This window comes from Bubalus kerabau, chromosome 4, assembly GCF_029407905.1.
Source record: "Bubalus kerabau isolate K-KA32 ecotype Philippines breed swamp buffalo chromosome 4, PCC_UOA_SB_1v2, whole genome shotgun sequence".
NCBI lineage: Eukaryota > Metazoa > Chordata > Mammalia > Artiodactyla > Bovidae > Bubalus > Bubalus kerabau.
In genome coordinates, this window is record NC_073627.1 from 162,184,580 (window position 1) to 162,209,397 (window position 24,818).

General features: G+C 49.8%; 1 pseudogene; it reads right to left on the reverse strand.

Annotated features, from left to right (window-relative positions):
- Positions 1 to 11,458: 11,458 nt before the first annotated feature.
- Positions 11,459 to 24,056, reverse strand: LOC129651728 (rho-related BTB domain-containing protein 2-like; annotated as a pseudogene).
- Positions 24,057 to 24,818: the final 762 nt, after the last annotated feature.

Here is a 24,818-nt window from a genome sequence, read left to right on the forward strand (position 1 = left end):
GTTTCTGAACAGTTGTTCATTTACAGAAAATCGATGCCTAACTTTGTGTCAAGACACTACAGCTAGTTCAGGAGCCATCCGAGACCCTGTGGTGGCCAGGAAGCTAAAAATATTTACACCCCGAACCCTGAGTGGCCCCGTGCTGCTCTAGTTGCCCAGGCCCGACCCTTAGAGGAAGGCACCAGGCTCCCTCGGCAGAATGGAGAGTGGTCATGGACCTCTCTGTGCACACTGAGGACACAGGACAGATGACTGACGCATGACCCAATGCCAGGCGAGGAGGCGGCTCGTCCAAAGCCTAGTTCCTACTTAGGGAGTCACCCCCACCTTGGCTCCCTCCTACAATAAAGCAAGGGGCCTGCCGGCCCACTACCAACTCCTCTCCCACTTGTTTATCTGGAACTTCAGCGGCAGCTTAGGGTCCAACCCCCACAGGGTCATCACCACTTCTGACAACTCTGCAGGCAGCTCAGGGAGCGCGTTCTTCCACAGCCGGGGAGCAAAGCAGGTTTTACTTTCCAGTCTGGAGCTGTTACTTTCTCTCCCTCCCAGGCTGGATCCAATGCCCACAGTTAACAGCCAATCCAGAGCACCGCGACCTCCAAAAACCTGTGGCAGAGACCACCCATCTGCAGCTTCAGGGGTCTCACCCGGAAAACATCAACAAGGGAACATGGAGGCAGCAGCACCCAAAGGATCTCCCAGCATGACTCTTCATCACTAAGAAGTCAGAGCAAACTCTTCCAAAAATGTGGCCAGAGTGAAAGCTTAGCGATTCTCCCAACTTTCTGATCAAAACAGCTTTCTCCCCCAGATTGGCCTTGGTCTTACACTGACGAGACTCTATTTCTTATCAGACAGTCAGCACCAGGCAGAGCACTGCAGGAAGCAGGGATGACACTCTGGTCGTGGGGGGCGCCCCTCTCTCAAGCAGGTGCTGGGCTATGAATGAAAAGCCCTGTCATTCTGGGCTGAGTCTGATCTGGGCACAAGGGGGACGGAGTGGAATTACAGAGGAACCCGACCCCAGCTGATACCTCAGCACAGAGTAAAGGCAGACATCTCAAGTTACCCAGCCTGGGAAACTCGCACCCACTTCACTGCAGACGCAGCACACCTGCTCCAGTCTACTGTCCTCTCTGCACAGCAGACACAGCCCCCAGCTGACTCAGCCTGCGAGGCCCAATAATAGCCATATGGGAAGCTTAAATAGACCCAGGAAATGAAAAATGTCTCCATAAAATCAAGATCGATGACCACTGAACAAACTCTGTGTTAGACAACACATGTAAGACACAGTATGGAAAAGAAAAAGACTTCGGAAGTAAAAAATGGGAAGGGAGAATGAGAAAGCTATTATATTGACAGAATTGTCTGGTCAGAATACAAGCAGTCTACAAAACGAAAATAAAATAGAAGGTAATGCACAGTTGGATGACATCATCGACTCAATGGGCATGAGTCTGAGGAAACTCCAGGAGATACTGAAGGACAGAGAAGCCTGGTGTGCTGCAGTACACGGGGTCACAAAGAGTTGCCCACGGCTGAGCGACTGAACAACAGCAACAACAATACCTGCTTGTGTCAAGTGAGTAGGAGAGATAATAGCTGTTGTCTGTGTGTGTGTATGTGTGTGTGTTAGTCGCTCAGTCGTGTCCAACTCTTTGTGACTCCATGGACTGTAGCCCACCAGGCTCCTCTGTCCATGAGATTTCCTAGGCAAGAGTACTGGAGTGGGTAGCATATACTTGTATGAGTCATACATGTATGTGTATTGTCTACTGGGTAAATGCTTCAAAGTGAAATTGTTGTGTCAGTGGGTTAGAGAATTTTATACTTTTGCTCAGATAATGATAAAGCCCTCAAAAAAAAGAAAAAAAGGCTGGACCATTTTAACTCACGCTAAGAGTAAACATTCAGAAAACTAAGATCATGGCATCTGGTCCCATCACTTCATGGCAAATAGATGGGGAAACAGTGGAAACAGTGAAAGACTTTATTTTTTTTTACTCCAAAATCACTGCAGATGGTGACTGCAGCCATGAAAATTAAAAGACGCTTACTTCTTGGAAGGAAAGTTATGACCAAACTAGACAGCATATTAAAAAGCAGAGACGTTACTTTGTCAACAAAGGTCCATCTAGTTAAGGCTATTGTATTTCCAGTAGTCATGTACGGATGTGAGAGTTGGACTATAAAGAAAGCTGAGCACTGAAGAATTGATGCTTTTAAACTGTGGAGTTGGAGAAGACTCTTGAGAGTCCCTTGGACTGCAAGGAGATCCAACCACTCCATCCTAAAGGAGATCAGTCCTGAGTGTTCATTGGAAGGACTGATGCTGAAGCTGAAACTCCAATACTTCGGCCACCTGGTATGAAGAGCTGACTCATTTGCAAAGACCCTGATGCTGGGAAAGATTGAGGGCAGGAGGAAAAGGGGATGACAGAGAATGAGATGGTTGGATGGCATCACTGACTCAGTGGACATGAGTTTGAGTAAACTCTGGGAGTTGGTGATGGACAGAGAAGCCTGGCATGCTGTGGTTCATGGGGTAGCGAAGAGTTGGACACGAGTGAGCAAGTGAACTGAACTGAAGAGTAAACAAGTTTCCCTGTCTCCCTACACCCTCGCCACATTGAACTTAAATCCTTTGCTAGTCTAAGAAGTAAAAATGGGGCACCACAGTATTGTGGTTTTAATTTCCATTCACATCACAGGAAAGATTCTTGTGCCTTTCCTTTTCATGTACAATGTGGGCTTGTCAAGGTGTCAGGATAGGAAAAGGGAAGAGCTTGTTGTTTTAGTCGCTAATTCATGTCCAACTCTTTGTGACCCCATGGACTGTAGCCCACCAGGCTCCTCTGTCCGTGGGATTTCCCAGTCATGAATACTGGAATGGGTTGCCATTTCCTCCTCCAGGGGATCTTCCCGACCCAGGAATCAAACCCAGGTCCCCTGCCCTGCAGGCAGATTCTTTACCGTCTGAGCCACCAGGGAAGCTCAATTCCATCCATAACTCCCCCTTAGTTTGCCTTCAGTGGTGTTGTCCAAACCAAGGAAGACATTTGATAGCTTCCACATCTCTCATTCCTTCCTTTTTCACCACAGTCCGTATGGGACTCATAGCATGCTTAAGAAGAAATATAAATATTGCACATACAGGGGCAAAAAGTCAGAGGCTGTATCTATAAATCTGTCAAATTAAAGGATAGATCTTGGGTCTAAAAAAAATTAAGTGCTATTGTGTCCACATAACTGGAGGGAGAAGATTAGACTTTCACATAACCTGTCAGAAGCCTGTGGGTCTCCAGTGGAAAACCCCAGGTATTATAAAAAGATTATTTTTTCTATGCTTCTACCACTTCTAAGTTGATCCAAAAAAGCAGGTATGATGGGTATTGTAATTTTTTTTCACTGATCTATATCCTTGCACAAACAATTATTTTCAATTCGTCCCTTGAACCAAAGCAAAAGTTCTTGGGCTTTTCCCTCCTTTTGTGCATCTCCACTCTGCCACAAGGAATTAATATCAGCTGTCTTTTTAAATGGCACCCCACTCCAGTACTCTTGCCTGGAAAATCCCATGGACGGAGGAGCCTGGTAGGCTGCAGTCCATGAGGTCACTAAGAGTCAGACACGACTGAGCAACTTCACTTTGACTTTTCACTTTCATGCATTGGAGAAGGAAATGGCAACCCACTCCAGTATTCTTGCCTAGAGAATCCCATGGACGGAGGAGCCTGGTGGGCTGCCATCTATGGGGTTGCACAGAGTCGGACACTACTGAAGCGACTTAGCAGCAGCAGTCTTTTTAAAACGTCGATCGATTTTTCCTTTGTGAACAAGTCTGTTCATATTATTACCTTTCCCAAGAAAGAAATAGACAATTGGTTGCTTTGTACGATACATATGCTTATATTGTCCCTGAAAGAATTTTCCAGTGACTAAACATACTTTTCCATTACTTTAGAATCTTGACCTGGCTATTGGTTTTCAAACCAGAATGAAAGGGAAGCTAGGAAATAAGTTTTGTAATATTGACAAGTCATTCCTACTTATTGTAAGACTTCTCGAAGCTGATCTCGAAGTTTTGGTAAGATATTCCAAGAGTCCAGAAAACTTATCTGCTTTTAAAACTTCTGGGATTCTCCAATACAGCTCTGCTTGAAGTGGCAAACTAAACTGTGGTCAAACTCCTTTGTTCTGTAAGTCCTCTGAGGGACCAACTATATATTCATCCTTCTTAAAATACCGAACCACGTTTCTCTGAGGCTTGGCCTCTTCATTTTGCTTAATATTGTTCCTGGGTTTTAGAAGGAAAAAGTAATCATCAAAAAAAAAAAAAAAAAAAATCAAAGGGCTTTTTCAAAGAGTTTATCCAGTAGTGAGACAAAAAGCTTTTCCTGTAAGATGGAGAATAAGACCAGGATGCGCTGTTTTACTACTTCTCTTCAATATCTTATTGGCAATTCTATGCACTTTATTTTGGCTATTATGACATCAGCTCCACCTCAGATCATCAGGCATTAGATCCTGGAGGTTGGGGAGCCCTGCTCTAGGGGGTGTTCCCTCTGTTGTTGGGGGTGGGCTCTGTAGGCGGTGTCACAGGCCTGGTTGCTGGGGCCTACCCTGTGTGGAGGCTGCCAGCGGTTCATTAGTGGTGCCTGGTCCCAAGGAAGCTGGCTGCAGAGCCCCATGGGACCTGGAGCTAGTGCTGGCTCACTGGTGGGCATGGCCAGGGTCCAGAGAACGCCAGGGCTGTTGCCCACCTACTGGTGGGTGAAGCCAGGTCCTGGGGTTAGTGCCAGATGACTGGCAGACAGAGCCATGCCCTGGAGTCTGGCTATAGGGCCCAAGTATCCCGAGTTGGGGTCAGATCACTGGTGCAGGGTGGGGGTAGGGGGTAGTTCCTGACACAGTTGGGGATCGAATCTGGCATGTCCTGAAGCTTGTATTGGCCTGCTAATGAAAGGTTGTTGTTGAATCACACGAATACACCAGGATTCTTGGCCCCCGGAGGAGAAGAATTCAATCCGGGGCCAGAGACGAGGCTTGATCGCTCAGAGCTTTTGTGTAATAAAGTTTTATTAAAGTATAAAGGAGATAGAGAAAGCTTCTGACATAGGCATCAGAAGGGGGCAGAAAGAGCACCCCCTTGCTAGTCTTCAGTTGGATGTTATATAGTCACTAGCAGTCTGTTAATAAAAGAAAGAAATGTCTTATAATTCAGAATAGCACCAGGCCCCTCGCCCATAAGATGCATTTTGAGATAATCTTGGGCCATAAAATAATTAACTTGAATCTTAAAGAAGGGCAGACGACCATACAAATAGTTTCATTTACATAGATTAGGGGAACAATATCTGAGTATAACATACTGGTTTGTCAAGTAGGTTTTGGGCCAAGAGGCGGAACCAACTTGGAGACAGAGTTTGGGGTAAAGACATAGTACATTAGCATAGCTTAAGACAAACATTTCCATAAGAAAAAGACATTGGTTATCTCTAGGCTCAAGAATAGCTAACTTCAGGTGAAACCAGGTGTCATTATGGCAACACAGTATTTTAAGAGAAACCTCTCTTTAAATTTGTATAGAGAAGGAAAAAAATATTGCTAGTATGTTTCCTCCTGCCGCTTAAGAGAGAGATAAAAATGTCTGACACTTGTAGGCTATTTCTTCCATTTGGAGACCCCTTGCCTTCCTGCCTGTTACCCTCTCACTAACAGGCAGGGTTGGGGCCCAGTTGGTCCTAGGACAGGGTGTCACCTGCTGTGTACAGGTTGCATCCACAGTCTGCAGGACTGTGGTTTTCTTGCATTCTGCCCCTTGGTGGGTGAGGCTGTCTGGAGGCTAGTGAAGGTTTTCTGGAGGGCAGGGCCCTTACCTGCCCACTGGCGGGGGAAGCTGGGTCTTGGCCCACTGGTGGGCAGTGCCATGTCTAGAGGCATGCCTAGAGGTGGCGGTGGGCTCAGGACGTCTTTACTCAGCTGTCTGATGATGGGTGGGACTGTTAGTTGTTTGGCCTGAAGCATCCCAGCACTGTGGACAGTGACTGCAATCATGAAATTAAAAGACACTTGCAGTTTGGAAGAAAAGCTGTGACAAACCTAGACATTACTTTCCGACAAAGGTCTGTATCGTCAAGGCTGTATTTTTTCCAGTAGTCATGAACAGATGTGAGAGTTGGACCAAAAAGAAGGCTGAGAATTGAGGCTTTTGAACTGTGGTGCTGGAGAAGACTCTTGAGAGTCCCTTGGACAGCAAGGAGATCAAACCAGTCAATCCTAAAGTAAATCAACCCTGAATATTCATTGGAAGGACTGATGCTGAAGCTGAAGCTGAAGCTCCAATACTTTGGCCACCCGATGCAAGAGCTGACTTATTGGAAAAGACCCTAATGCTAGGAAAGACTGAGTGCAGGAGGAGAAGGGGGCAACAGAGAGTAAAATGGTTGGATGGCATCATTGACTCAGTGGACATGAATTTGAACAAATTCTGGGAGATAGTGAAGGACACAGAAGCCTGGCATGCTACAGTCCATTTACATGCTGCAAAGTGTTAGACATGGCACCCCACTCCAGTACTCTTGCCTGGAAAATCCCATGGACGGAGGAGCCTGGTGCGCTGAAGTCCATGGGGTCTCTAAGAGTCGGACATGACTGAGCTACTTCACTTTCACTTTTCACTTTCATGCATTGGAGAAAGAAATGGCAACCCACTCCAGTGTTCTTGCCTGGAGAATCCCAGGGACGGAGGAGCCTGGTGGGCTGCTGTCTATGGGGTCGCACAGAGTTGGACACAACTGAAGTGACTTAGCAGTAGCAGCAAGTGTTAGACATGACTTAGCAACTGAACAATAACAACAACCCAGCAGTGGTGACTACAGGCTGTTGGGTGGGGCTGATCAACCCCACCCAACTCATTAGCTACTGGGGCTATGAGCTAGTGGGAATCCCACAATAGTGCCTATGAGCACCCGTGTCCACCAATAGAAGAAGCTTCCAAGTATGGCTGTTACTGTTCAGTTGCTAAGTTGTGTCCAACTCTTTGTGACCCCATAGACTAGCCAGCCAGGCTCCTCTGTCAATCCCCTTTATGGATCACAGTCTTGTCATGGCAAAGGGGCTTGCGTAATTCAATGAAGCTATGAGCTTATGCTATGCAGTGCCACCCAAGATGGGTGGGTCACGGTGAAGAGTTCTGATAAAACATGGTTCACTGGAAAAGGAAATGGCAACCCACTCCAGTATTCTTGCCATGAGAATCCCATGGACAGTGTGAAAAGTACAGCTGTTACCAGTGTCTATACCCACAGCCTGAGCCACACCCACCCACTGCCCCTCTGGGACACTCTTTAAGACCAGCAGGCAGCTCTAACCCAGCTTTCCATCAAGTGACCACTTTTGCCCTAGGTCCCAGTGCATGTGTGTGCTCTTGAAGACTGAAGTGTCTGTTTCCTCCAGTCCTGTGGGACACGCAAAATTAGGACCCTGCTTGCCTTCAAAGCCAAAGGCTCTGGGGGTTCATCTTGCTGATGCAGGATCCCTGGGCTGGAGAGCCCACCTGGGGCTCAGAACTCTCCGGTGGAAAAACCCTGCAATATAATTCCCTACTTTGTGGGTTGTCCACCCAGGAGTATGGTACTTGATGATAGTGTGAGTCTGCCCACTCCAACCATCTCAGTGTGGTTCCTGCTTTATGTCTTTAGTTGTTGAAGATCTATGCTGGTGGGTTCCTGTCTTTTTTATCAGTGCTTGCTCTGCAAATAGTTGTAATTTGGGCTGCCCATGAGAGGACCCAAGCTCAGGGTCTTTCTGCTCTGTCATCTTGCCCCATCTGTATTGTGATCTTGTTTTCAGAATGAAGACATGCAAGCGGGCTTCTCCTGGTGTCTCCTCCCCTTCTCTGGCTCCTCCTCCATTTGCCCTTCCCAGTTCTTCGTGGGAGGTCTCCTTGCTTGAGTACTCTTAGTGTGGAAGATGCACTGCAGCACCCTCAGCCCAGGGAGGGCAGATCACTTCCTCTTACTGTAAAAAATACTTTGTAAGCACTTCAGCCCTCCTTCCACCACACCTATCTCTATAGTATTCCAGTCATGGCAGGATGATGTTATGAAAGTAGTACTTCTCAGTTGATCTTTTCCATCTCAAAACTTTGTGTGCCCAAGACTGGCATGGCTGGACCCAAACTAGAATTGGCTGAATATTTAGGGACATTCAGGGTATGGTGCTCCAGTGGAGTTTGGTAAGGGTCCTACCTCAGTGGCCTTGGTGCAATAGTCCTTTCCTCTTCCCTTTCAGAGGTCCTGCCCTACTGCCCCCTGTTCCCTGGAAGTCACGTGTTTCTTGCTTTTGCTGTTCCTTTTGTGGAGGACACTCTGCCTTCATCTTCAGAGGAAGATAGAAATGAATTCTTGTCAATCAAGTGTCAGGTCACTTATCCCTTTCTCAGAGGACTTCCTTAGTGCCCACCTAAAGTATTAGCCTTGTCAGTGTTCATCATGTTTATTTAAGGTAAGCTTGATGAGAGCATGAAGGTGCCTTGTTTTATATCCAATCCAAAGAGCACCTGACCCACGATAGGCACTTAATTGTTTCACTAGTGGTTGTTTATCTTTTCACTCTTCTCTCCATTGGAAGTTCTTATTTTAGAAGAGTTTGTTGGAAATATCAAACAGTACAAGAAAGGCCATTAGGTACAAAATCCTCATGTGTTTATGAATTCATGACCAAATTAAATATGCAATTTTATATAAAAAGAGGCATGTTTGTGTTTTCCTCCCCCATCCTCCCATTCTCCTCTAGAGTTCTGAGTGATACGGGTGCAGGTGTGTGTGTTCTTGCCGTGTGACCCACTCCTTCCTTCTTGCTTTTATGCCTCAGGCTCAAGCTTGCCCTGTATGAATGTGTCTCCCGCTCTGACTCAAGATTTCTGGGCACCAGGTTCCTGGGGGACTGGAATTCAGCCCCTCCTCCATCCCTCTCCTCCCTGCCCTTCCCCTGACTGGGCTGGCCCAGGTCCCTCACAGCCTCCCCAGGTGGTATCTCTGAGTCCCACCTGGGCTTGCTGGGCTCCTGGAGGTATGGACTGGCTCTGACGGAGCTATTGGGAAGGGGTGCCAAGACCCTGCCTGCTGGAATCCTGCTGTGGCCTCTCACTTGTGAGCCTCCTGCCACCCCTGAGCCGCCTTCCCTTTCTGTCCCTGCTGGCCTTTCTGCATCCTCATCTTTGGGCCAGACGACTCAGGCCTGCAAGCTCATGGAGACCTAATTCCCCTGCCGTTAGATTTCAGGTCCTGGCTCTCCCATCCCCCTAGAGTTCTTTTTTTTTTTTTTTTTGGAACCCCCTAGAGTTCTTGAGAGGCCCCCACGGCCCCTCCTACAGCTTTCCCAGAGTGAAGGGGCTGGTGCAGAGCAGCACACCCCACCTCAGAGGGTCCCCTTCTGTCCCCTTCACCTCAGCTTCAGCCTGAGCTCAGCAGAAGTGAGCTGACCAGCCAGTAGAGGGCAGCACATGTCTGGTTTCCAAGCCTGCCACCTGGAGGACTTGGAGGGGAGGCAGCCAGGCCTTGAAGTCTAGGGCTCAGACACCAAGGGTCACAGCCATTCAAGACCTACTTGACCTGCCACCTCCTGCTCCTTCTCTTGACAAGGCCTTGACCTCAAATCTCTAGGTCTTGGCACCACAAAATTCATGCAGAGGTTCCATTTTGGGGGGGGTTGCTCTATGCCACATTATTGGGGGTGGAGCCCCCCACACCGGGCCCTGGGACCAAAACCCAGTTCCTCTCCCTAAAGCATCTTTCTTAGATGAGTCCTGAGTGCTGAGGACAGGAGCTCAGTCTCTCTGGCTCCACCTTCATCAGAGGGACCCTGTGTTCTGACTCTAACAAGGGTGTGTGGAATGAGATACAAATCAGAATCAGAAAAGGGGGACAGGGTCAGTTGTGGCCCAGCTTTCCCCCATGGGGCTGCAAGATACTGTCTTAATCCTCCACCATCCTCCAGTCTCCTCCCTCCTCTTCTTTGGACTGACCTTGGTTTTGCTCCTGTTCAATTCCCCCATTCTTCCCTGTTATCACCAACCAGCACTGGGTAAGGTCACGTACTTCATTACAATCCTTCTTTGCAAAGACTCCTATCCTCCATGTCAGTGCCCTTTTCCCTGACCTTTGACCCCTACCACATCCCACCCCTTCAACATGGTCATATCCTATGGAGTTACCTGCTGAAGTTGACAACAGACTGATTCTCACGATGGGTCCAACACCATGGTGATTCCCGAGCCCACCCTCCCCGCCCCTGCAACCTCATCCCCAGCATGCTGAAGGCCTGCACCGTGCCCTCCAGAGTCAGTCAGTGGGACCAGGACGTCCTTGGTCACAGCCGGTGACACTGCTTTCCTGAAAAGCATCGGAGTCAATTCTCCCACCTCGACCATTGCCTCATCCACATGGGGACCCCTGCTTGGCTTCGTAAGAATGAGAGCCATCCAGGGTCTTTTTCTGCTTTTCTTCCTTTGAGGGGACAGAGGCCACAGTGTTTTTGTCGGTGGTGATTTTGTTCATTGTGTATTTTTGCAAAATTTACCCTCTCCCCATTAGAAGCTGTGCTGGCCAGCAGCAGGGGGGAGGAGCCCAAAGGAGCATGGGATTGCTGTACTCAGGTCCCATCACCCTCTACTTTCTCTCCCCCTGTTCCAGTGTTTCCTTTTGTTTCCATTTCCAAACCTGAGCGGTAAAGGATGGGGGGAAAGAGAAGTTTCTCACTGCACCAAGAAGCACTGCTTCCAGGGCTGAAGCTCTGGAAAACCTCTGCCACCTTCTCAGGCCTGGTTGCCCACAGCCCCGGAAGCAATGCTGGCAGAGGGCAAGCCTTCTGCTTGCGGCTTCTGGCAGCTGCACCACAGAGGTGGAAGCCTGGAGTTGGGCTCTGAAGGCTTAATTTCTACCCTGACTTTTCCAGTGAGGGTTTGAGTAGGCTCCACGTGGAAAGGCCCACAAAGCCACTATAACCCTTCAAGTCCATAAATGGAGACGTGGGGCCAACAGAGGTAGGACCCTGCCTGCCCACTGCTGCTCCCTGGGAGGGGGCCGCCTGCGCAGACCAGGACACACAGCTTCCCAGCAGGAGAGTTTCCCCTTTGATGCTAGGGTTCTGCGACCCACAGACAAGATGCCACAGTCCTCAGCTCTCTCCCCGATGCCCGCCTCCAAGAGTTGTTTCCCGGCCAGCCATGGAATCAGGACCTCTGCACAGGGCCACTGCTCTGGTCCACGAGGCCAGGCTCCCTCCTCTCTGTGCTGAGCTATGTTGGCTGGTGAGAGCAGCTCCACCCAAAGGGTCCTGGTTATGCGAGTCCTCTGTCCCTGGGAGGTGGAGGCGGCGATGCGGAGGAGCAGAGGGGCAAAGACAAGTGGGGACAACAGAAGCAGGGTCAGAAGAGGGTGGCAGCATCTCAGACCACAGCCGAGGAGGAGGATGGGGATGCCGAGGAGGCGGCCGAAGAGGACGCCAAGGACGGACTGTTCCAGAACAGCCAGCGCCGCCTGGGCTGCTGCTTCAGGTGCAGATAGTCCTCCTTCTCACGCTCCTTCCGGGCCCGTTGGTAGTGGTCTTCCTCCTTCAGGTACCAGACTGGTGGCCACCGGTGTTTCTCGAAATACTGCTGGTTTTCTGGGGCAGAACGGCAGTAGGGCTGGGTGAGGAAGATGCAGGAGGAGGGGCAGAGGGACTCCCACCCCTGCCCCGCTGCCATGGAACATGCCTCTGGTCCTCCTAGGCCCACATGCCAACCCCTGGGGACCAGAAGCGGAAGCCCTGCCTTCACTGAGCGCCCAAAGAGAGTCAGTTGCCCAGGGAGTGGAGCCGACAGTCCACACTGGGGAAAGGCATTTCCACTTGCATTTTTCTTCAAAGGCAGAGGGAAGATCCTATCAAGGCTTGGAGAATAAAGCAGGCTGCAACAACAGATGAGGGAGAAATGGTGAGAAGAGCTGTGGGCAAGAAGATGCTCAGCCTGGCTGGGCCGACAGCAGGTGCAGCTGGCAGAGATGAGGTTCTGAGAGGGGAGGTGTGGGGGTTGGGGGTATGCAGGAGGTCAGATGGGAGGGAAGGCTAGGCTGAGGGGTTTGGACTTCTTCTAGAAGGTGTGGGGGCTCCACGAAAGTTTGGGACCAGGGAAGTGAGGCAGTTGGAGCTGTGCTTTAGAAAGAAAATGCTAGAAGGGTGACGAGGAGAGAGCAGGAGTGGGAGACCTGGTAGAGCACTAGTGGGGAGTAGGGTCACAGCAGAGCAGACGGTGCCCAGTGAAGAAACTGGGGGAGGCCAGCCACACCTCTCCCTGGATCCCATGAATCCTGGACCCCTGGATTCCTGTCAGGCCCCAGGACCTGAGACATCAATTAAGCAGAGACCAAGCTGCAGGGACCCCAGAGGATGCCCAGATCTGTGTTGTCCAAGCTGTGACTTGTGCCCATTCCTAGGTTATGAAATTAATGTCATGAGTCGTGAACAGTATTAAAAACAACTGATGAATTTTTCAATATGTGTACTAGGTCACAAGATACAATGTAATTCTTGATAACCTAGAGGGGTGGGATGTGGGGATGGGAGGGAGGCTCAAGAGGCAGGGGATATATGTATAATTATGGCTGATTTGCATTGTTGTTTGGCAGAAACCAACCAACATTGTAAAAATTAACAAACAAACAAAAATGTTTTTCTTAATGTGGAGTTTGGTCCACAAACATCTAAAAAATACCACCTCTAGTCTGACTGTACCTGTGAAAAGCAGGAGCTCAGAGGGGCAGAGTGAATTGCCCAAGGTCTCTGGTGGGCCGGGGCGGGGGGGCCGCCCTCCACACCAGTGCTTTTTCCAGGACCCCCTCCGCTGGGCTGGGTGCATGTTTGCAGGCTACTCCCCACCCACAGGGGTCTTTGGCAGCCTCTGGGCGCCCTGGGTCAGAGGCTTGGACCCAAGGAGAGGGAGATGACAAATGCCGCTGGGGATGCTCACCTGGGGACATGGCCTTCATGTCTCGGGGGAACTTGCGACACACATTGTTGTAGTTGGTGCAGATGTGGTGAAGACACCAGTCAGCCGACTGGTACGCACAGTGGAACTGGGAACAGACAGGAGCATGTCTGTGCTGGGACCTCTGGGCCAAGGTCTGCACACAGATGTCTACTTTGGCCTTCAGAGCCAGAGCTTTGGCGCAGGTGGGCAAAGGCCCTGAGTCACAAAGAACCCACCTCGAGAGGCAAGGCCACACAAAACCATGACGGAATGACATGGATTTGCTCCTTGGCCCCACCACCACCACCACCTCACCTGTGACCTGTCCCCAGCAGCCCCAGAAACCCACAGTCCTATGAGGTAGCCTCTTACTGGGTCTGCCCTCCTCAGATCTGACCCCTCATCCTCCATGCTGGACCAGAGCAGCCTGCATTAAGGTGCTGACAACCGGGCTTAGAGAGCTGGCCTCCCAGGCATATCTGCCATATTTTAACTTCATAAACTAATCTTTAGAATGTTTGGCATCCTGAGGATTCGTAGGGGAGATTTTGCTTGCCTGTTTTGGGTGGCTCAGACAGTAAAGAATCTGCCCGCAATGCAGGACACCTGGGTTCAATCCCTGGGTCAGCAGGATCCCCTTGAGGAGGAAATGGCAACCCACTTCAGTATTCTTGCCTGGAGAATCCCATAGACAGAGGAGCCTGGCAGGCTAAAGTGCACGGGGTTGCAGAGAGCCAGACATGACTGAGCAACTGACACTATCACTTGGGAAATTGGAGGAAGGAAGTCCATCTTAGATGGAGAGTCCCCAGTGTGTCTTAAATGACCCCAGCAGGCAGCAACCACGTCTATACAGGGCTCTGGTTTCCCTCTCCGGCCCAACGGTTGCCTGAAGTCTCCGTCCCTTCCTGCCACAGCCAGCCTCTTCTCTTGGCATGTTGGGGTGAATCCTCTGGCCTGCAAGATAAGATGGGTCTGCCCACTGGGGGAACCAAGTCTGTCAATGGGTTCCCTTCCTACCCACCACCTCCCGAACCCTCCCCATTTGCTGCCAACAGGCAGAGCCCAGAGCTGAGAATGTTGGAGAGATTCCTTCCCTGCCATCCTACCTGAGCCAGTTCCAGGAACACAAGGACGTCCCCGTCGATGTCCACCATCATCTGAGTTGCTTCCATCAGCCCAGTCACTGTGTACTGCTCTGTGACACACACACAGCCAGGAATGGGCTGAAGAACCACAGGAGTGGACAGGCACTTGTTTATCCCCGCCCCGACCCCAGCAGGGGCCCACAGCAGGGCAAAGAGAGGTCCAGGGCAAGTCTCAACAGGCCAGGAAAGGCCACAGGAGATTTAAGTCGGCTCCTACCAGTGAGAAAACCAGGATTGGAGCAAGACTTTCCCACTGGAGAGGAGGTGGGAAGTGAAGGCGGAGACTAGAATAACCTATGAAGTTTTTTAAGCTACATATGTTGCAGCAAGGAGTTATACAGGTGGGGTGAAAGCCCCCACCCCTGAGAATCAGCCATTGATACTGATGGGAGGGGGTATTAAATCTCAAATTTGCTGAGAACTATCGATTAGAACTAAGGATTAAATCAAGTTGTTCATTTTAATTTAAATTTTGTAACAAATTGTGTACTAACCTTGCATTTCATGTTAAGACCTTTCTAGGGAAGAAGTAAACACTTTGAGTTCTGAATTTTAACTGTAGCAGTATAAACTGATAAAGTATTTTATCTTTAAAAGTAATGTCTCTCAGCTGAGTCCATGGAAAAAGACCCAGAAAGAACAGCCATCCCAATAGCAAAAGCATTGCTAATGCAAATACTGTAGCCTTGAAATCCCATTTCCAACTACAGGAAGCCAAGACTTCCTAGAGAAATGGCTGATACCGGGTATGGGGCAGGAAATGTACACAATGAACCTGGCACATCTTGTCATTCCAGAGCATTGAAAGCTCCTCTACAGACTCTGCAGCCAACTCGAGAAGACTTCTACAGGTTAAAGGAACAGCAGAGTATCTGAGTTTCCATAAAGCTAATTGCAATGATTTAAAACCGATAGCTGGAATCAAGATTGCCGGGAGAAACATCAGTAACCTCAGATATGCAGAGGACACTATCTTTATGGCAGAAAGCAAAGAACTAAAGAACCTCTTGATGAAAGTGAAAGAGGAGAGTGAAAAAGTTGGCTTAAAACTCAACATTCAGAAAACTAAGATCATGGCATCCGGTCCCATGACTTCATGGCAAATAGATGGGGAAACAATGGAAATACTGAGAGACTTTATTTTGGGGGGCTCCAAAATCACTGCAGATGGTGACTGATGCCGTGAAATTAAAAGATGCTTGCTCCTTGAAAGAAAAGCTATGACCAACCTAGACAGCATATTAAAAAGCAGAGACATTACTCTACCAACAAAAGTCCATCTAGTCAAAGCTATGGTTTTTCCAGTAGTCATGTATGGATGTGAGAGTTGGACTATAAAGAAGGCTGAGTGCTAAAGAATTGATGCTTTTCAATTGTGGTGTTAGAGAAGACTCTTGAGAGTCCCCTGGACTGCAAGGAGATCCAACCAGTCAATCTTAAAGGAAATCAGTCCTGAATATTCATTGGAAGGACGGATGCTGAACCTGAGACTCCAATACTTTGGCCACTTGATGTGAAGAACCCACTCATTTGAAAAGATCCTGATGCTGGGAAAGATTGAAGGCAGGAGAAGGGGACGACAGAGGATGAGATGGGTGGATGGCATCACTGACGTGATGGACATGAGTTTGAGTAGGCTTCAGGAGTTGGTGATGGACAGGGATGCCTGGCATGTTGCAGTCCATGGGGTCACAAAGAGTCGAACACGACTGAGCAAGTGACCTGAACTAAAAACCAATAGAGTATGTTCAAGTCCAAAAATTCATAATCACATGTAATATTAATAACAAAAAATCAACTGGTCACTCTCAAAGGATGATAGGAAACAAATGTGTGTCTTGAAAACTGGTAAACAGGGACTTCCCTGATGGTCCAGTGGCTAAAACTCTACACTTCCAATGCAGGGGACCCAGGTTCAACCCCTGGTAAAGGAGCTAGATCCCACATGCCACAACTAAAGATCCTTCATGCCACCACTAAGACTCCACTGCAGCCAAATAAGTACATGAATATGAGAGAAAAGAAAAACAACTGGTAAATTAAAATGCCACATATTCACCTGCCTTTCCTACATGAACTATTCTACTGGGAAATCAAACTATAGGTGAGGGAAAGTTTCCCTCCTTTGGAAAGTATTCTAACAGATTAAAAAAGAAAAAAAAAAAGACCTGGAATATTACCATTTCACAACACTTAATAAATAAATGGATCCAGGCAATAAAACTCAAAGGCTGCTAACACCACAAAAAGAGAGAAAAGCAGATGATCTGTTTCTTGATGAAAAGCAGAAACAGCCTACAAAATGTAGTCTCACCAAAAGAAGACTGGATCTAATCTAGCCTCTAGACCTGAAGGCCAGTTGATAGGAAGGAAACATGGTGGATACAGAAAGGCGATCAGTAAATAAATCTAGGTTCCCTGGATCAGAGGGTTTTTCCAACATATCGCAAGGGAAATTTCTGTTTTTGTTTTTAACAGACAAGGTACTTACAGATTAAAAAAAACCTTAAAAGATATACAAAAAATAAAATCATGCTATAGTGTTTCAGGATGCACACTTGGATGACATAACTATGAAGAAGAGTAAGGAAAAGCTCTCATCAAATCTTAGCGCAATAGGCAGAACGGTTACTCTGGGGTGGGGAGGGCCTATGGTTGAGAGGGACAGACTGGGGGCTCCGGTGTGGCGAGCAAGGGCCACTTTGGTTTGTAATAATTTATTAAGATGAACACATATGACATGTTTTGTGCAATATTTAACATTTTAAAATTAAGCTTAAACTAATAACTTCATAGTAAGCTTATATCACAAAACATGTCACTTATTATACAACATTTGGCATTTTCCACTGTTCCTTGACAAGGTACATAGAAACGTATTTTTTAAAGATGATTTTTAGCGATTATGAAGCAATTCAAAGGAAAGGCCATTCAATGTTATTTTCTATAAGCCTTTCCATGCAGCAGTGAGAGGTAACATTTTTAATGGCTACCTTGCAAAATCCATCCACGTGTGCTTAACCAGTGTGCCTGTTTGACTTGTTTCTGATTGCTTGCTATGATGAAACAAACTTAAAGAAACACCTGAATACATTTTTTTTTTCATTTGGGCCATTTCTTTGCAGCAAGTCTTTCAAAAGTTATTTAGTCTAAGAGTTTAGACTGTTTTCTGTGTTCTGGGAATGCTGTACCACTTTTTCAAATTGTTGCAGCTGTGATCTTATTTATTTTTTATTTACTTATTGGTGGCATCACTCAGCATGCGGGATCTTAGTTCTCTTACCAGGGATCGAACCCGTGCCCCCTTCAGTGGAAGTGCAGCCTTAACCACCAGACCACCAGGGAATTCTGCAGTTGAAATCTCTAGAAACCTCTTACTCCCTGCCCTAAAGCCCTCGGTGTCCCCTGGCCTGCCTCTGCAGGCTCAGCTCTTGATATTTGATTCTGGTCTATCATTTCCACCTCTTCCAGGGACCAGGCGCCACTTTTCAACTCATTTATCATCATAGGATCGCTGCTTCCCTCATAGCCAAGTCCCAATCTTGATCATCTGCCAAGGGCCACAGCAGGTCTAACACCAGGTCCTTCCCTGAACCTCAGCTCAGTATCTGAGGCTTTGCTCTCTGCCGCCGACCCACCCAAGGACATTAACCTGGACATCAATGCCAGTACAGGTACCAACACCAACATCAAAGGAACGCACATGCTGACTCCAGCTCAGGAGCTCCACCTGTCGGCGGGCACCAAGGGCTCCAGACGGCTTCTCATCTGCACTGCACCATCTCTCCTCCTGCCCTGGCACCCCAAGCGCTGCTCCTTGTCTCCCTCCTGCCCCAGTCCCTGCTCCACCCAAGCCTCTGGGGTTGGTCCATCCTGAAACCTGAGCTCTAGCTCACAGGATCTTCCAGGAATCAAAGAATTAGGAGTGACCAACAATTAGGTCAATGTTTACTGTGTTTCTAGAAGAAGAAAGAGAAAGGGAAGGTGGAAGAGAAGAAGGAAATGAGAAAGGGGAAGAGAAAGGGAAGGTGGAAGAGAAGAAGGAAATGAGAAAGGGGAAGAAAAAGGAAAGGCAGAAGGAGGAGATGCAAGGGTAGGAATGAGGAATGGTGTTCTGTTCTTTTTGGCTTCTTAAGCTTGCCTGAGTGTGGCCAAGCTGAGAACCTCGAGCCCTGGCATCTACTGGTGCCCACTTGCTGCACCGCAATAACCTCTAGAGAGACCTATAAGGTGACCCCACCAAGCATCCCTCTCACACATCTCTTTACATCCACGTCCTCACCGCAACCCCAATATGCACAGATGTATCTCACGCTATGTTAACATATCCCCTTGGTGCTGGTGGCCTGTCCCCTAGGAGGAGACAGGTGAGAGAAGAAATCATGACTCCCAGGGGATCCCCTGACTCCTCCTCCTCCTCCCTGGAGGCTCCTCCCCTGGGCTTAGCTACCTGTGAGGGTGACCAAGTGCGGCAGGCAGAGGCGGTTGGCCAGGATGATGAGTTTCATCTCGTCCAGGTCGGGGCTGGAGGTGAACATGCCAGTGTACAGGTACTCCAGCATGGCCCACATGCAGCTTTTGCTTGTTTAAGGAAATACCACCTGTGAATGGGAAGGAATGGAGCAGGCTGCAGCAAGGTCCAGCTTTAGGGAAAGAGCAGCAGTTCCGAAGAACTCAGAAGGCTCTGGCCTGGACAGTTGGTCTCCCATAGACAGGCTGCCACCCCTCTGCGGTCCCTGGACCTGCTCAGAACCCCTCCTTCCCTAAAGGCTAATCTCCCACACCAACAGCCTGCAATGAACCCATCTGCTGAGCACCTGTGAGCAGGGCTCCAACAGCTTTTAAAAGGACCTGGACTCGCGTTAGCATCTTTCTGGTTTGGAGGAACCATGAAGGAGTCCTTCTGGTCACCTGCACCCAGCCCCACTCTATCCTTCGGGGAGCAGTGCAAGTGGGATGTGGATGAATGGAGCGAACACCAGCTGGTCTCTCTGGGCTGCTCAAAGCTACAGCTCTGGGCCTCTGGGATCTCTCCAGAGTGGGACCAACACAAAAACTGCTTTCTCATCAGCCGCCAGCCTCTCCAGGCTGCACTGGGAATTGGCTGGAACTTTACAGCTGCTTCTGTGGCTCTGAAGAGTTCCCATCTCACACTTTGCACATCTCAACCCACTCATGCTTCAGGGAGCAGAGGCAACTCAAACCTCGAACTCTCCTCTTCACCTCCCAGAAGGACTCCCTTTCCAGTGTGTGCTAAGTCGCTTAAGTCATGTCCGACTCTGTGTGACCCTATGGACTGTAACCCGCCAGGCTCCTCTGTCCACAGGAATCTCCAGGTAAGAATACTGGAAAAGGGTGCCCTTCCCTCCTCCAAAGGATCTTCCAGACCCAGAAATCTTAGGAAATCCCTTCTCAGGGTTATAGGATGCTATGCTCTAACATTCTTTGTTCAGCTTTTCATTCAAGTGTTTGCTGAGCACTGACTAAGGGACCAGAGCTGAGAAGGGTACTCAGCAGAAATAAAAGACCTCATCCCCATACTCAAGGGAAGCCTCAGATCAGCTGGAGAAACTTGGTGTGGACCCTTGGAACTTTAAGTAGATTCACAAAGGAGGACACTGTTAACTACAAGGCTGAGGGATGGACAGTCAGTGTCACAGTTCAGAGAAGGGCAGAAAGGAGATCAGACTTGAACTCCAGTCTTGATTTGGCTAGAACTCCCACTGACTCCTGATGTTTCCTCTTAGTAATTTTCTACCCACTGACTCCCACCCTACACCTTGACTATAAACCCCACTTGATCATGCTCAATTAAGAATTAAAACCACTTCTATACTGAGGTCTCTCTTCCTCTATTGCAATAGTTTCTGAATAAAAATCTGTTCTTACTGCTTTAAGAAAAAAGTTTTTTCTCAACTATAGAGCTAGGATGTGACCATAATGGTCCATCTTGGTATATTGCAAAGTCCATGACTATAGGAGCCATCTCATAAACTTCTCTTGGGCCCATCACTTGGTGGTTTGTACAGAGTCAAGGCTGAAGGAAGTACTGTGAAGTAACAGATGCCTCAGATGGAAAGGGAGTAAACCTCTCTCCCTCCCAGCCGTTTCCATCCTAGCCTTACCTCCCTGGTGGAACTCTCCACAAGTGGCCCCCCAAACATGGCAGCCATCTAGTCACAGCTAGAAATCAACAGGGGCTTGTGGGCGCTGATGGTGCCATCGTCCAGGATGAAGGTCACATCTGTTGAGTGAGAGAAGATGCATCACGTGAGGATGGGGTGAAAGAATATGGGACAACCAGCCCCACGGGTCGACACTGCTCCCAGATGACTGCTTCCTCCTGAAGCCACACTCTGTGAGCACCACATGACCACAATCTCAAGCTGGGGGCTCTAGGTTTCAGGAGCAGAGCCGCAGTATCTCCAGGACATCAGTGGCTGAGATGACTCAGAATGCTACTCGGACCAACCCAGATTCTGCAGAAAGAGCCTGGAGGGAAGTCCCCTGCCTTTGGGACACCAGCTCCTAAGCCTGTTTCATACCTGAGAAGGTGCCTTTGGCCAAGCACTCCTTAACCCGGTTGGTCCGGTGGACATGGAAGGCCTTGGTGATCTCCTGGTTCATGAAGGCCTCGTTGTTGAGGATGTTGGCCACCATCAAGTGCAGATCAAAGACCTCAAGCAGCTCAGCGATGTGGGCGATGTGCATGAGGTCTTGCTCATTCTCGTCCAGCTCCCCTGTGTACAGGTACTTGAGAACAGCCCGGAACGGCCCTGGCTGGATGGAGTTGTCCATTTTCACCACCACCATCAGCCGGGATTTATAAGTCAGTGGGTCTTCTGTCATCTCTTCCTGGATGCTCACAAAGGCTCGGCTCCAGGAAGACAGCACTCGACCCCGCCCAGGCAGGTACCCTGTCCCATTGCCCCGTAAGATCCCGTCGCTCGTGGATGCCCGGAGCCCAACAGGCCCAGAGCCCCCGCCCTCCTCCACGCTCTCACACACGTCAAAGCTGGCTGCCCGGAGCAGGAAGTCCCGGCCATGGTGGTGGTGGTGGTGTTGATCAGGGTGACCCCGGTGGTCCTCTGAGCGGGGACCCCCTGACTCCGAGGGTCCCCCAGCTCCCCCTCACTCAGGTCCATGAGGAACAGGTCGTAGAACTTGGAGGAGGATGTGGAGAGGTAGATCTTGTGGGCGAAGATGCGCACCCGCTCCTGAGGCACAAGGATGACATCTGCACACATCGGGTCCTCCAGGAGGTGGGCGGGGCACTCCTCGCTGCTGGAGGGGGGGTCGGGCACCACAATGAGCAGGGGCGGCGGCTTGGGGGGCAGGAAAGGTGCCTGTAGCAGGGGCTGCTGCACATTGCGGAGGTGGGACTTCCAGAACTGCAGGTGCCGGCGGGAGATAAGCGCTGCCCGGATGGCGTTGTCGAAGACATCCTTGATACCGAACTGCGCCCACACTCGTCTCGTAGTAGGGGATACCCAGCTCCTTGGCCACCTCTCGGCCCTTCTCTGGGGGAAGGATCTCATTGGGCTTCATGGGCCTGGCACATTCAAGAAGGGAAGCCAAATTCATGTCGGTGGTGGAGGGCTGGGGGGCAGGGAGATGCATTCCCCCGATCCTGTGTGTTTTTCTCCTGACTGGGGGCATCCCTGCTGAGGATCTGGGTCTAAGCCCCGTTCCTGCCCTGCTCATTTCCACTCCCTTTCTCCTCTGTTTGGCCAGATCCTACCATTCTTTCAAGGCTGACTTCTAAGCCCTTCTTCTTCCAGGAAGCCCTCCATGGTAGGTAGGCCTCTATGGCAGGCCTGGGTGATCTCCCCGGCTCAGAGTAGTGGGAGGGCTGACTGCCTCTCTGGCAATTAGCATGCTGGTTTTTAACATATTCACCTATCCAGTTCGTCTCCCAGCAAGATTATAAGCTCCTTTCATACAAAGATTACCTCTCCTTCTCCTTCTCTCCTCATGATGCTTAGCCCAGTATTGCCCACTCAGTGTGTAATAGATGGATGGATGGATGAAAGAATGATCATTCTAACTGGCCCCCTATGTGAATCTGCTTCAAATGGAGGGAGAGAAGTGAGGCTCTGTGCATTCTCTCAGGGCTGAGCAGAGAGTTGAGAGACACACAACCTCCCTCCACCCCCTCTTCCCCTTCCCCATCTGCCACCTTTCCCTCCCTAGGCACCAGGACTCCCTACCTAGCCAGGGTCTCCTGGCCCTATTGACAGCATCCAGGTCAGCGTAACGCAGGTCCAGCTGGCAGCCCACCAAGATGACAGGTGCTCGGGGGCAGAAGTGCTTGATTTCTGGGTACCACGTGGTCTTGACATGGTGGAGGGAGTTGGGGTTGGCAACGGAGAAGCACAGAACCACCACATCAGATCTGGGGGTGGGAGAGAGTGAGGTTATAGGCAAAAAAAGCTAGTGATAGGTTCCCTGCTGCTGGAACAAGGGAGAACACATACCCAACGGCACCCCTACACTGCAGCCCCACAACTGTCATATGGATCGGCTCACGTGATCTTCCCCAAAACATGTAATCATAGCACCTCCTATTTCTATACCCCCAAGTTAGCACTTGAGAGCTTTCAAAGACTCTTGGGTTGACCTCACAGCTCTCTTGAGATTTAGACATGACCACTTTTACCATCTCATCTGAGAAAACTCATCTCAGAACAGCCTTCCTAATTGCTCAAAGTCCCAGCGTTACTGGTTAACAGGGGAGAACTGAAACCTGGCCTCCTGATTGCAAAGCCGGCTCCCTGCCCAGCCCGGGCTGCCTTCCCGTCAAGGGTCTCCCAAGGCTGTTTTCTCCACTCCTTCCTCCCAGTTTCACAGAGTGAAATTCCTTTAACTCAGTTTCACAGAGTGTCCTCATACCTCGGGGAAAAACCCCACCCACTTGGCTCCCTGCAGGCAGCGGGGGCCTTCCCTACCTCCCATAAGCAAAGTGCTGGTCTTTGTGGTGGTCTCCGAAGGTATCCCAGAGGTGGAGAGACACGCTCACATTGTCCACCACGTCTCGGGAACGTTCTAGCATCTGGTGGGGGTGGGAGGGGGCGGGGTGGGACAGGGAGGGGGGGGAAGCGAAGGCAATGGTTCCTGGGGGCCCTGCATGCCAACTTGGGGTGGGGTTAGCTCACTCCTGGGTCCCACAGCATGGGGGCTTGAGGGACAACTAGTGTCTCCCTCTGTGTGTCCTAGAACACCTGAGTCCCCTAACAAGAGCTGGCCAGGACAGAAGAGACTCCAGAGGGCAGACAGTCACGGGAGTGATGCGATCTCCCAAGGAGCCCATCCTTGTTCCCAGCTGTACCTGCCATCAGATGTTTCCCAGCCTTGGGTCTTTGGGTATCATTAGCCAGCAGTTTCTTTTCTCCTGGCAGCTCTCATCTCTCCAAAGCACCACCCCTTTCCCAGCTCCAGGGCTTCCCATTACTGGGGGCTATGTTACACAAGATGCCCCAGGCTTCTGCTCAGACAAACACAAAAGGCTGGGGACTCCTCCCCTGGAGTGGGCTCCCTTCAGGCCTCTCCCAAGGATCTGTGCTCTTCAGCTGCCTCTACTCAACCTTTAAAGGGCTTCCGTGAGCTCAGCATAAGGCCCCTCTGGAGAGATCCCTGGGGAAGAAGCCCAGATGAGTGAGGCCATAGACTTGCAACCTTACCTCTTGGCATACCCGATACTGGTCAAGGGCCCAAACCGTGGGCACGTGGGTAGCAAGCAACTGGTACTGGGTGAGGGTGGCATTGCAGGCCCAGGCACAGATAAGCCTGGTCTTGCCCACAGCATTGTCCCCCACCACCACACACTTGATGGTCTCTACGTTTGGCCTTTCATAATCCATGTCAGAATCCATTAATTGGGACCTGAGGGAGAGAAGAGAAGCAGTCAAGACAACTTCGCACACCAGCCCCTGAGGGCCAGGGCCAGCAGCTCTTCTCTGCCGGGGCTGCCCCCTCTCTGAGCATTTGAGCAGAGAGCAGGACAAGGGAGTGGGTAGCTTTCCGGGCACAGGCTCCACATGGGCCCGAGGAAACAGGAGTCCCTTCAGGCTGAGAGGCACAGCTCCACTGGGTGAATCTCTGGTCTTCCTCCTGGTGTCTCCATCCTCCAGCAGCAGGGCTTCTGGTTGGGGAATGCCAGAGAGAGATCCCAAGGCGGAGTCTGCTCGGGGGCTGGTCCCCACTCTCCTGGGAAGAGAGGTGTCTGCCTAGGCAGCTCATTTATCATCTGCTCTCCTCCTCCAGCTTTGTCTTAATTTTATTTCCTCTTCAGGTCCCATTCCAGCTCATGTCTACACCCCTTCCCCACAGTATATGGTGATGTATTTTATAACTTAGAAAAATTCTGTATCCCTAAAACACGTAGTGTTTCTTTTGTGGGAAAAATATTTATGAATGAGATTGTATGATATTGTGGCAGGAGGTTGGGTGGAGGACAGTAGAGAAGTATCAGTGAGTATAAATTTCATATTTTGTACCCAGCACATAGCTCGACACTTAGATATTATTCCATTAAAAAAGAAAGAAAGAAATCACCTAGACCTGCATTCTGGTTTCATGTCTATTGGTAAAGAGCTGCAGGCACTCAGAGAGGCAGGTTTCCTCTCAGATTCCTCCTCTGTGAAGTAAAGGTT